Raw genomic sequence first — 13,522 nt, 5'->3', positions numbered from 1 at the left:
TTAAGGTGTCTTTATTTATTATTCGTTCATTTGTTGTTATGTATTCCGTTTGGGGCCCTCCTTAGCCGTGCGGTAAGACGCGCGGCTACAAAGCAAGACCATGCTGAGGGTGGCTGGGTTCGATTCCCGGTGCCGGTCTAGACAATTTTCGGATTGGAAATTGTCTCGACTTCCCTGGGTATAAAAGTATCATCGTGTTAGCCTCATGATATACGAATGCAAAAATGGTAACTTGACTTAGAAACCTCGCAGTTAATAACTGTGGAAGTGCTTAATGAACACTAAGCTGCGAGGCGGCTCTGTCCCAGTGTGGGGATGTAATGCCATCAAGAAGAAGAAGATTCCGTTTGCAGATTTTCTTTGTCCATTCAAATGCTTTATAAATATATTTTTATGTGTTTATGTTTTGCTCATTATAAGTTTTGTTTATTTATTCGCCCGTAATTTATTTATTTATTCCACTTAAATAGTGCATCAGATTCATTATTTATATATTTTCTTATTATCAGATAGTTTATTTATTTATGTATTATTTATTTATTATTTCTTTATTATTTATTTATTATTTATTTAATATTTATTAATTATTTATTTATTATTCATTTATTATTTATTTACTATTTATTTACTATTTATTTATTATTTTTTTATTATTTATTTATTATTTATTTATTATTTATTTATTACTAGCGAAAGAAACCCAGCTTTGCCCGGGTGTTGCAAATGTCACAATGAACTATTTGCAGCCCCGCACTCTAGATCAATTTCCGTGCGTTTGTTTTGTTTTCCTCAACAGCTGACCTAAAATTTTATTCAAATGATTTTTTTACATTTCCCCGTTAAGTTCACCAACTGTTTATATATACAAACCTTGCGGATCCCAGAACGAATCGATTAAAGAGAAAATTCTGCGAATCGGTCAACCCGTTCGCGAGTTAAATCGTCAGGAAGGAAACCTCAACTTATTTTTATTATATAGATTTATTTATTATTTATTTACTATTTATTTACTATTTATTTATTATTTATTTATTATTTATTTATTATTTATTTATTATTTATTTATTATTTATTTATTATTTATTTATTATTTATTTATTATTTATTTATTATTTATTTATTATTTATTTATTATTTATTTATTATTTATTTATTATTTATTTATTATTTATTTATTATTTATTTATTATTTATTTATTATTTATTTATTATTTATTTATTATTTATTTATTATTTATTTATTATTTATTTATTATTTATTTATTATTTATTTATTATTTATTTATTTATTATTTATTTATTTATTATTTATTTATTATTTATTTATTATTTATTTATTATTTATTTATTATTTATTTATTATTTATTTATTATTTATTTATTATTTATTTATTATTTATTTATTTATTTATTTATTTATTTATTTATTTATTTATTTATTTATTTATTTATTATTTATTTATTATTTATTTATTATTTATTTATTATTTATTTATTATTTATTTATTATTTATTTATTATTTATTTATTATTTATTTATTATTTATTTATTATTTATTTATTATTTATTTATTATTTATTTATTATTTATTTATTATTTATTTATTATTTATTTATTATTTATTTATTATTTATTTATTATTTATTTATTATTTATTTATTATTTATTTATTATTTATTTATTATTTATTTATTATTTATTTATTATTTATTTATTATTTATTTATTATTTATTTATTATTTATTTATTATTTGTTTATTATTTAATTATTACTAGCTGTAAGTACCCGGCCTTGTCCGGGATTGCCAGTTTGATTTCGCAGCTGTTGGAATTGTCAATTTGATTTCGCTAAAACCAATTTGTAAACAGGGTTATCGTGTTTTGTTGTTTATACTTCCTCAGTTGATAAGAAGATCATAAGATTGGTTAAAGAACATCCAATAATTGAAAGAAGGTAAATGTCATTTTTTAAAACATTTATTCCAGCAAATAAATTCTTGTTATATTCTAGGAAATGATATTACCGAGAAAAAGATGTTTACCGAAAGTGTCATATCCGGAGCAGGGATTGAGCTTATCATTTCATTATCATTTAGTATTCAGCCAATAACTCATTCCAGAGGCGGAATTCCGAAAAGTGTTGTATGACGGACTTCTTGCGCTATTTCTCCTCTACAATTTTGTCTAAGGGAACATTGCTTTATGTCTAATACTTACAACGTGAAACGCTAGTTTCACTTAATATACTAAATGATAATAAGTGTTATCATTTAGTATATTAAGTGAAACTAGCGTTTCACGCTGTAAATATTAGACATAGAGCAATGTACCCTTAGACAAGATTGTAGAGGGAAAATAGCTCTAGAAATCCGTCATACAACACTTTTCGGAATTTCGCCTCTGGAATGAGTTATTGGCTGAATACTAAATCTAGACCAACATTTGAAAAGGGCGTAACAGCCAAAATTTATTCCTTCGGATTCTTTGTCTACATATATAGCTTTATATGTGGACAAAGAATCCGAAGGGATAAATTTTGGATGTTACGCCCTTTTCAAATGTTGGTCTAGAAATGATAATGAAATGATAAGTTCAATCCCTGATCCGGAGAAGTGTCATTTTCGAGGAATTGTTATTTTCGGGGAAATGTCATATTCGGGGAAATGTCATACTCGGGAAAATGTCATATCCGGGAAAATGTAATATTCAGGGAAAACTCATATTCGGGGAAATATTTTCGGGGACACATACGTTATATTCGGGGAAATGTCACGTTCGAAACTGATTGTTGTCATTTTCGGGAAAATGTCATATTCGCGGAATTGGCATATTCGAAGAAATGTCATTAACGGAGAAATGTTTTCAAGGATATGATACTTGAGAAAAATGGTATTTTCGGGGTATGTTATTTCCAGGAAAAAGGTTTATTTTTTTGGATTTTCCAATTAAAGAATTGGTTTCCAGGGATATTTTTAATCTCAAATAACCTAACTAAAGAATGGGAAATTTGAAGTATGTCCAACGCCCGATAAGCCTATCGTACGTTATGCCTTACGTTTTTCACGCCTGACATACTGATGCTTAACCTCGCGCACCATACTCCTCATTTACACTTACCCCTTTTCCGGTCAACTCCATCCATAATCGCCTGCTTAGGCTAAAGGACATATGTCCCAATTTTTTAAGATATCGGTCAAGGGGTTCAGAAAAGTGGTAGTTTTCTACATAATAAATATACCCCGCGCCCCGTAACCACCTCCCGCCTTTTCCAATGACCCTCCAACTCTTCTATAATCGTCCCCTCAGGATAGAGAGTACGTATCTTAAATTTGGTTTAAATGTTACGTTTAACAGCTATGTAAAAACGTTTATATCATCAACATGACCCTCCCTCTTTTCTCCCTTGACCCTCTCCTCTATTATATAATCGTCTTATGACAAAGAATAAGTGTTCCAAATTTAGTGGAAATCAGTTGAGCGGTTCAAAAGTTACAAAAGATCGTTAACTTAACTATACTCCCACCCAGTCTTTCCCCATTTCCTAATGACTCTCTAAGCCCCTTTGTTATCTTCCCCTGGGGATTGAGACTGTGTGTTCCGAATCTGGTTGAAATCGGACCTGGGGTTTAAAAGTTACTTTGATTTTCTCGTTCTCTAAAGAGTTCCCCTTTTTCTCTTTCCCCCTTAGGCCGATACAAATATTCAAAAACAATTATATCTCGCGCCATCTTAAGATTTTTTGCCCAAACATAATATTTTGAGGGGCCAACAAAATAAAATTAGGATAATTTTGAGAATTTTCAAAACATTCTTCAACAACTCCAAGGAGTTTTTTTATTTCTTTCATTTTAATATTTATTTATTATCCCCCCTTGACCTTCCGGAGACCAATAGGACATAATGTTAATTAAATATTTGTAACGCCTCATTTATTTATTCTATTTATTTATTGAGATGCTTTATTTACATTTACATCAAACATTTATTTACAAGAATTAATTTCTGAAATGGAAAACAAGTATCCGGCTAGGATTGTAAAGGTTTTGCAAGTAGCCATCATCGGAATTTAAAATAAATAGTTTCACATGACAGCTACTTTATTATTTTTATTATTATTATTTTTATTATTTTTTGTTTTTAATGGAAATTTTGATTAGTGTATAAGAAAATGATCATTGCTCCGAGAACTCATCCATTATAAGACGCTTTCCTTATGAATAATGACTTTGAGAAGTTTCTAGAAGCCATGATGAAAAAGATAAAAAGGGATTCTCTGGAAGAAGGCCCCGTGCCTTCTATGTTCCGGAGCGGTGAATAACTATTCGGGGTTTTAAGGGCGAAACAAGTATGTCTACATTGAAAGATAGTCGATGAAAGTCTGTTGTTTTTGAAATATAATTAATAGCGTTTTTCTCCATTCCAATATGCTCATAAAATGAGTACTTTGCAGCTATTTTGATGGACTTTTCAACATGGACTTTCAAGTTTGAAGTGTGTTAGATCATATAATGAAATAATATGTAAGTTTATTTGAGTTGTATATGCACTCTAAGCATATTTTAAACACTTGTTGAGACACGCTAATAATATTTCTCATGTTTTAAAATTAAGTTTTAGTTGTGATTAAGATAGATTCAAATTATGAAAGCATAATAGAATGAAAGATAGCTTTTCCACGCTTCTATTGCTGCCAAGAGCACATCCGAACTCGTCCGAACTCCAGAGTTATACTAGTTTGAATAAAAAGTTCGATTTTCATTGTTATTTGTTTGTAGCACATAGGAATCGCCGAGAGATCTATAATTTCATTATGTATTATGACGAATAATGATATACTAATGGTAAAATATATTATCCAACCAGTTATATTTAAAATTATTGATGTTTGGTGTTTTTTTAGATAGATCGCCAATTTAACTTACATACCGTATACCCTTAATCAAGCTAGAAACTAAATGTCGCCAAAAATGATCAGAATCAATTCGTAACATTAATTAAACTTAATACAAGTGTAAATAACATCATTAAAAGCACTAAATAATTATGGCCAGAAATTAACCTCATTTACTCCTACACGCAAAAAAATATTGCAGTCGAAACTACAATTTTTATATATTTTATGAATATGCACCGCCGATTTCAGCAGATAACAACCCCGTTTGATTTTACCTTAGTGTATTTATGGAAATCTGGTGAGCGAACCACCCCCCCCCCCCTCCTTTAGTCTATAAGTAAAACGAGAAAAAGTATTTATTTCATTGAAATCTGTATGGTCCTCCGAACCACAGCTGCCCATTTAGTATAGAGTCCAGAAATCCTGTTTTCCGTTGTTAAAGTCCACTTTGTAATTGTCCGCCTTTCCACTACACCCAACCAGATACTGTTAGATTTTCTAACAATTCTGTACCTACGAAACCTACGAAAACCTGTATAAAAACTGGGCATATGCATAATTGTTAGATTCTTATACGAAAAATGTAAGCTCACAAACAAATATTGTAAGTAAAGCTTTCAAAATTGTAAGGTCTCATACAATATTTGTATAATAATCTTATACAGAATTGTGGGAAAATCCAACAATCACCGGTTGGGTGTACATAAAAATAAATGAAACTACCAAAAAGAATTAACTCCACACACCAAGAAGAGTATTTAAAACGAAAAAACGACCCTGAGGACCAGGGAGTATATCAAAAGCGTCCACCCCGGAAACTGCCGTTGCTCTAAACCAGCTTGTGGTTTTGCTGGTCATCGACTAGGATCTGAAAACCAACTTTTTGGGTCTCGAACAGTTTGTAGCAAAACAACTTGGTTTTTCAGATTTTGTAGAACAAACCTTCTAATTTCACTTAGGCAGCTTAAAGAATTATCTATTTGGAGACAATTCTATGCAATCATGGGGGTGTCCTACGAAAGGCTGAATACGTATAGGCAGAACTCAAAAGGCTGTAATCTCGAAAGGCTAAAAGTCTCACAAGGCTGAAAGTTAGAGAAGGCTGGAATTGGTGGAATGAAATGAATCCCAACCATACGATGGAGTACAAGTTGAGTGGTTGAATAGTCAAGATCAGGAAGGTTTGACTAGTCTATATAATAAAAATGAAATGGTCTGTGTTCGTATCCGCATAACTTGAAAACGGCTCGATATATTTTCTTCATTCCTTCAGCAGGTATGCTGGCTATCGTTTCCGACGGGTTTATATGATATTTCCTCATGCGAAAATCACGAATAAGGTCGAGTTAATTATGAATAACTAAAATAAAGATTCGTATGTAAAATTCGCATGGGCAGTTCACATCGTGCATTTTCGCCTACTATGCAGGACAACGCCTGCCGGGTCGACTAGTAATAAATAAAAAATAAAGAATAAAGATAAAATATAGCAGAGAGTAAGAGGAAGAAAAGTAGAAGAAAGAGGAAGAAGAAGGAAAATAATCAAAGAAAGAAGGAAGATAGTAAAAGGAATAAAAAAGAAGAATGAAAAGAGAAGAAAGAAGGAAGAAGGATGAAAGACGAAAGATGGGAGAGAGAAGATAGAAGAAGGAAAAAGAAATACAAGAAAGGCAAAAAGTAAAAAGTAAAAAGAAGACGAAAGAAGGAATAAAAGACAAAGAATAAGGAAGAAGAAAGAAGGTAGAAGAAGGAACAAAAAAGAATGAAGAAGGAAGAAAGCAGAAGGAAAAAAGAAGAAAGAAGAAAGAAAAAGAAAAAAGAAAATGGGAAGATACAGAATAAAGGAACAAGGGACAAGGAACAAAGAGAAAGAAAGAACAAATAATGAAGAAGGAAAAAGAAGAAAAAAGGGAGAACAAACAAGAAAGAAGTGAGAACGAAAAATGAAGAAGATAAAATCAAGGAGGAAGAAAGAAAAAAGAAAAAGAAGGAAGATGGTAGAAGGAAGAAGGTAAAAAGTAAGAATGAAGGAAGGTACAAGAAAGAATGGAGAAGGAAGAAGTAAAGGAAAGAAGGAACAGAAAGAAGATAGAGGGAAAAAAGAAGGAAGAAGGAACCTCAAAATTTCTGGTGCTGAACAGACAAAAAAATTAGAACTACATACATATAAAAATTGAGAGACAACAAGCAGTCTCAGGAAGGTTTCGGTTTATTTCCGTTTGTGCCTTGATTAGCACTTGCGAATTCTCCAATTAAAATCTGTTTCTCACAATTGTTCAGCCTTTTGTTATTTCAACTTTATGTAAAACCGGGAAATGTCTGAAACAATTTCCCCACCAATTCCTTGTTTTCGAATGGTATTGATTTGGGTACATGATATGAATTCAAGGAACCATTGTTTCTAAAGTTATTTCAGAACTCATAAGAAACCTAAGAATGTTGTGCATCTTTAAGAATTCATCGTGAATATCTTACAAATCCCAAAAAAATCAATATTCCTTTCCTTAATTTTCGCATTTTCTAGTTTTATGCGATGCCCTTACGTTCAATTCTTACAAATACACACAATTCTGGCAAACCCAAATCGATATATAAAATACCTGCTGGCACATGCACCACTACACGCAGGGATAAGTGAGGATTCCGTATAAATAAGTTGACACGTAATCTCATAAGAACACCCAGCGAATAGAAATGCCACAAATATTTTCTTTTCCAAAAAGTCATAAAACTAGAAGCACTTAACATCAATCAATCTGTTCTGAAATTGTTCCCGATAACAAAATTCATCCTTATGTATACCGCTCGTCTTTCTTTTAAGTAGGAAAAAGCTTCTCGTCAGGTGAGATAATTGAAAATCAACAACAGATTCCCATCCCAAATCACAGCTGAACACAGTTATGAAAAACTATCTAACCACTGCATAAAGCTGTATAGAAATAACGAAAAAAAAAAGGACAGACGACAGGAAAGTCATAAAACGTGGCGTGAGAATCCGTTCCGTCCACGAATGTCCTGCTATACTTTCATCTCTCAATTATTCGATCTTCTGTTATATCACCTCCGCCATCGTCAACGAATGCTTTTTTTAAAACTTCCAGCCTTGTTGAACCTGTCTGTAGGCCGCTTACAGTCAGTGTTATACTTTGCTTCTTTTCGTCGTCAAAGGTACCGTAAACGAGGGTAGCTTTGAATAATTTTAAAATTAATTTGCTAAATATTCTTAACAGATTAATGCACCAAGTTAAAAAAAACATGTTTTTGAGTAAATGTCAGTTCTACGAGAACAGGAACAGGACATACAAAAGACAACTAAATGGAATTAGATCGACTAACTATGTCAACGGAATTTTTTTAATTCTTTCCATTTTTTAACTGACTGGAGTTTATTCACCATGGAAACTTATTGTTGCTTTGATTGGCTTTTTTCGGTGAACCGAAACACCGGATCGAACCAGCAATACATCGAGGAGGAAGTACCTTGATAATAGAAATAGGCTCAAGAGAAGACAATGTTAGCCACACACCACGAGTTTGCATCGGCGAAAAAGAAAAGTAGAACCTTACCACATGGAAATGGTTTCCATGTCAATCTGACGAGTCCAAAAAGTAGGGAGGCCTGCTCAGCGAGCACTTCAGATCGATCAAGTGGAAGATGACCCTCCATAGACAACGTTGTTGCCAACTTGATATTATGGACCGAGCGGATTGGAGACAACTTTGTACGGAATTAATCTGAATAAGTTAAATAAATTTGGTAAACTAATTCAGAGGTGATCAATTGACTTTTCTACATTATTTTAATTTGGCATTACGAAGTATTTTTTTTACATATACGAATTGATCAACTATAAGTAAATCGAACCATCCTTATAACAGTCCCCAGTTAGTACATATCATATGTACAATTTACCACAGCATTGTCAATGATACCCCATTTAACGGTTCCCAATGTGGTGGGTATTTTTTATGGCCGTAATGCTGCTATAGATAACTGTAGCAGAACACACACCAAGCAATCGTTTGCAACAAATTTAAGAGTTAAACACTAGGTACTTACCACATTCACGAAATCCTGAAACGAAATCGATTCCACCTTGGAGGATTTTGCCTTTAGGGCACGATCGTAAAGAATGTCACGCTTATTGGGCGGTACATTGGCCAAGAACTCCGGTGACTTGAGGGCTTCGATGAAGTCATCAACCGGAATCTCTCCGAAGCCTTCTGGATCGAACTGGAAATAGGAAGCTTCGTAGTTTTAGGTACATTTGAACATATCTGTTGGTACTCACTGCATCGAAAAGTTGGCGCCATTTCTGTAATTGCAAAACAAAAATATTGATTGATAACTACATTTAAGTTATTTTAAAAAAATCATTTTATTTTATACAGGGTGGGCAGGGTTGGTTGTAAGTAAAGTAAATATACATAAAATCGAAACGCAAGCTTCAAAATTATCAAACTTCGATTTTAATCAAAAATTATTCATAACTATTTGTGAATTTCGGGTTGAAGTGAACTTTTATTTCTCTAACTTAACCCTCTTTTAACCCTTAAAATTTTTAAAACAAAAAAAAAGTAGCTTATGTAAATCATATTTAGAGGTTCACAGCTCCATTCTATAAGGGGCCCTCCTTAGCCGTGCGGTAAGACGCGCGGCTACCAAGCAAGACCATGCTGAGGGTGGCTGGCTTCAATTCCCAGGTGCCGGTCTAGGCAATTTTCGGATTGGAAATTGTCTCGACTTCCCTGGACATAAACAGTATCATCGTGTTACCCTCATGATATACAAATGCAAAAATGGTAATCTGGCTTAGAATCCTCGCAGTTAATAACTGTGGAAGTGCTCAATGAACACTAAGCTGCGAGGCGGCTCTGTCCCAGTGTGGGGATGTGATGCCAATAAGAAGAAGCTCCAGTCTATTCGATATGCTACAACTGCGTTATATTTTAAAGTGTATAAATAATAACAGTTTGTGTTTATGTAGTTAGAAATTTTTAATACATTTTTTCAATTTTGTTTGAGTAACCATTATTTTGATTAAATCGAAAGCCAAATCATAAAAAAAATCACCAGCAATAATTGAGTATTCCTTAACTTTACTTTCAAAAAAATAATTAAAATATAAACGTAACTTAAGAATATTAAAAAAGACTATAGTTTTCAAAAGCCCTAATCACCTGTACATTGAATCTCTTCACTTACATCTTTCATAAGTTCCTTGCGCAATTCAGCTTCATCGTACTCAGAATTAAGATCAGTATGGTCAGTTTCATATACAGGGTCACCTTCCGGGCCTTGAGAAATAGATCCAATACTGCCGAGTGATCCAGCAATCGTGGAAATATGTTCAATATCTGCCAATGTCTCCTGTTGACTATGGCTAGCTGCATCGACTATGGCAGTGGATCCACCCTTATCACAGCCCGACCACATTGCGTCTTTTTTGTTCGTACATATCTTCCACTCACTACACTGTCCCGCAATCACTGTCACCGATTCTCTGTCCATTTCTTCATACCGACTGAGCTACACTATTTTTTTGAATCACGACATTGTATTAAAATATGTGTATCTGGTTCGTTGAGGAACGCATTGTCACTAAGGCAGTTCATTTGCATGATGAACACTGTTTGGCAGTTTGGCTTTTCCCTATCGAATGGCACGCGTTATAGGCTTTCATGAGAAAAAAAGGAAAGCTCCTGCTGAATGGTTTCTGTGTACGGAACACACACCTTGACCAGAGTTAAAATAACTGCCTTCAAACACGCAATTTTTCATGTCCTTCCTAATTTTGCGATAGGATGTGAGGTGACCACTGAGGTAGATGTTGATACGACTCTCGCTGATGTATTGCCTCCTGAGAATTAATTAATGAAAATTATGTAATTAGTATGAGGAAATTGTCAATAATAGGGTTATTATGACTAATGGCCTCACAGGAGGACTTGTTTAAAGCATGATGTTTGAAAATACATTCTGATTCTTTTTGAAGCAGGTTTTTATTTTTCTCATTCAAGAAAGCTGTACAACATTTTATTTTTGGTCTTCGTTACGGTATTTTTATACCCCATACAACTACACTGGATTCTGTTTTTACACGAATTTCATTTCCTCAATTTTGCACTCATCCTGAATGTTTAACGCATATTAATTATCATGTGATTTTCTTTGATTTATTCAGGATTTTTTTAAACATGTTGCAAAGATTGTGGTGGTACATTGAAGTCAAACAAAATCAAAAATTAGAGCGAAACAAAAAATCGTGTAATAACAGAATCCTTTGTATTTAATAATGGACGGTAGTAAGCATATCAAAAATGAAGAAAAGCCTATTGTAATCTATAGCGGATCATAATACCTACCCAAGGAAAAGTCGAAAATCGAATATTTGTTTTTGATGCCAAATGACTTAAAAATGCATGAAACGTCGAGATCTGATGTTATCTGAAAAACAGAAGTTCCTCCAGGAGTTCCCCCGGAAGTTCCTCCAGGAATTCCTCCGGAAGTTCCTCCAAGAATTCCCCCGGAAGTTCCTCCGGGAATTCCCTCGGAAGTTCCTCCAGGAATTCCCTCGGAAGTTCCTCCAGGAATTCCCCTGGAAGTTCCTCCAATAACTCTCCCGGAGGTCCCTCCAGGAATTTCCCCGGAAGTTCCTCCAAGAATTCCCCCGGAAGTTCCCCCAGCAATTCATTCGGAAGTTCCTCCAGGAATGTCTTCAGAAGTTCCTCCAAAAGTTCCTCCAGAAGTGCCTCAAGGAATTCCTCCGGAAGTTCCTCCAGGAATTTCTCCAGGTAAACAATATTCGGCGGCGTGGTCAATTTTCATACGGCATTGGCGTGAGAAAATGTTCGGCGGCGGCGGCGGCGCACAGGTCGAATCAAACCTTTTTTATTTCTAACTAGGGGGAAATACTTTTTTTGTTTTTTTGATGCCAAAGGACTCAAAATGCATGAACCTTTGAGAATTATTTTTTGAAAAAAAAATCAACTGTTTTGGGACTTCGAAAAAAATTCTTATGGCAAAAACAATTTTTCATCAACCGGACGTTTCGCAAACATTTCCTAAGCCCTAAAATATGCCCCTATGCAAAATTTAAGCTCCATCGAACATTATTTAGGGGTGCTCAAAATCTTGCTATCAAGAATTTTCCCAAAAATGTTCTAAGAGAAAAAATCGTTTTTTTTTTAATTTTTTTTTTAAATAACATCAGATCTCGACGTTTCATGCATTTTAAGTCATTTGGCATCAAAAACATCAATTTTCGACTTTTCCTTTGCCCCCCCCCCCCTTGGAAAAATTTTCATGGGTAAAAATTTAAAAAATTGATGAATTTTGGGCATCCCCCAAAATCATATCCGATTGAGCTCAAATTTTGCATGGGGTCATATTTTGGGGTAATGAAACTTGTGAGCAATGTCGTTTTTTGAAATTCGAATTAATGTCATTTTTATTGGCACCCTAATAAACACCCACCTGCAGTCGTTTAGATCTGTGCGCTGAAGTATTAGTGAAAGGCGGCTGCGTAAGGCCATTTTTACACCGGCGGCGGCGGTGTCAACCGGCGCGAAGGACTTTTAACTGAGAAAAAAATTTCACGCGGCTAGGCATATCTTGCTTTTAATGAATTTCAAGGTGTTGTGTACGATTGCTAGCTACAGTCAGACTGATGGGGTGAACATGCTAATAGCTAAAGCTTGTTTCTCGACAGCAAAAGTTTACATTACATCCTCCACTAGTTGTCGCATCACAGCACAAAAGTTCACTGAAAAGTACTTCGGATATAAATCCAGAAATTCGTTTGGAAATTCCTCAACATATTCCTCAGAAAATTCGAAAAAGAAATTCTAAGAATTTATTTATGAATTTCCCTAATGAATTCCTTCAGAACCTCTTTCAAGAATTCCCTTCAAAATTCTATATGGATATTTTACGGAACCTCTTTCCGAAATTTCTCCAAAAGTCCCGGCAGGAATTTCCTTGGAAATTACTTTAGGGATTACTTCGGGAATTCCTTTAAGGATTGCTTCGGAAATTTCTTTATGGAGTATTTTGGTAATTTCTTCAGAAATTAATTCGAAAACTATTTTAGGAATTCCTTTGAAAATTCTTTTAAGTATTCATTAGAAAATACCCTGGGAAAATCCTTCAAGAACTTATATAGAAATACCTACGGACACTGTTTTAGGAATACATTCGGAAATCCCTTTATAGAAATCCTTCGGAATTTTATTTAGGATTTTTTATAGGAATTTCCAATAGTAATTCTTTCAGTAATTCCTCAAATAATTCCTTAGGAAACTTTAGGAAGATATTTCTGATATTCTTTCGAAATTTCTCTTTGGAATTTATTTAGAACTTTCTCCAGAAATTCTTTCCGAATTTTCTATGGGAATTCTTTCGGATTTTCCTCCGAATATTCTTTTAGCAACTTTTCCAGAAATTCTCGTAGAACTTCGAAAATTTATTAAACAATTCTTTCGGGAATCTCTTCAGAAATTCTTTTGAAAAATCTTCGGAAACTTCGTTTGAAAATTCCTTCATTTTTTTTTAAACCGTTTTTTAAGTGTTTTTGTTTACTGATAATAAGTTTAACACTCAAATACATTTGGAAATATCTTCGAAA

General features: G+C 33.4%; 1 protein-coding gene across 1 annotated transcript in view; it reads right to left on the bottom strand.

Moving 5' to 3' along the window:
- Positions 1–8,975, bottom strand: part of LOC134211118 (protein rhomboid) — a 251,263-nt gene extending 242,288 nt beyond the window's left edge. Inside the window, exon 1 of the mRNA XM_062687747.1 lies at positions 8,956–8,975. The gene's annotated coding sequence lies outside the window, so the exon portion shown is untranslated. The remainder of the gene's footprint in view (positions 1–8,955) is intronic.
- Positions 8,976–13,522: the final 4,547 nt, after the last annotated feature.

This window comes from Armigeres subalbatus, chromosome 2, assembly GCF_024139115.2.
Source record: "Armigeres subalbatus isolate Guangzhou_Male chromosome 2, GZ_Asu_2, whole genome shotgun sequence".
In the NCBI taxonomy this organism is placed as follows: Eukaryota; Metazoa; Arthropoda; class Insecta; order Diptera; family Culicidae; genus Armigeres; species Armigeres subalbatus.
This window is presented reverse-complemented; position numbering and strand designations above follow the sequence as displayed.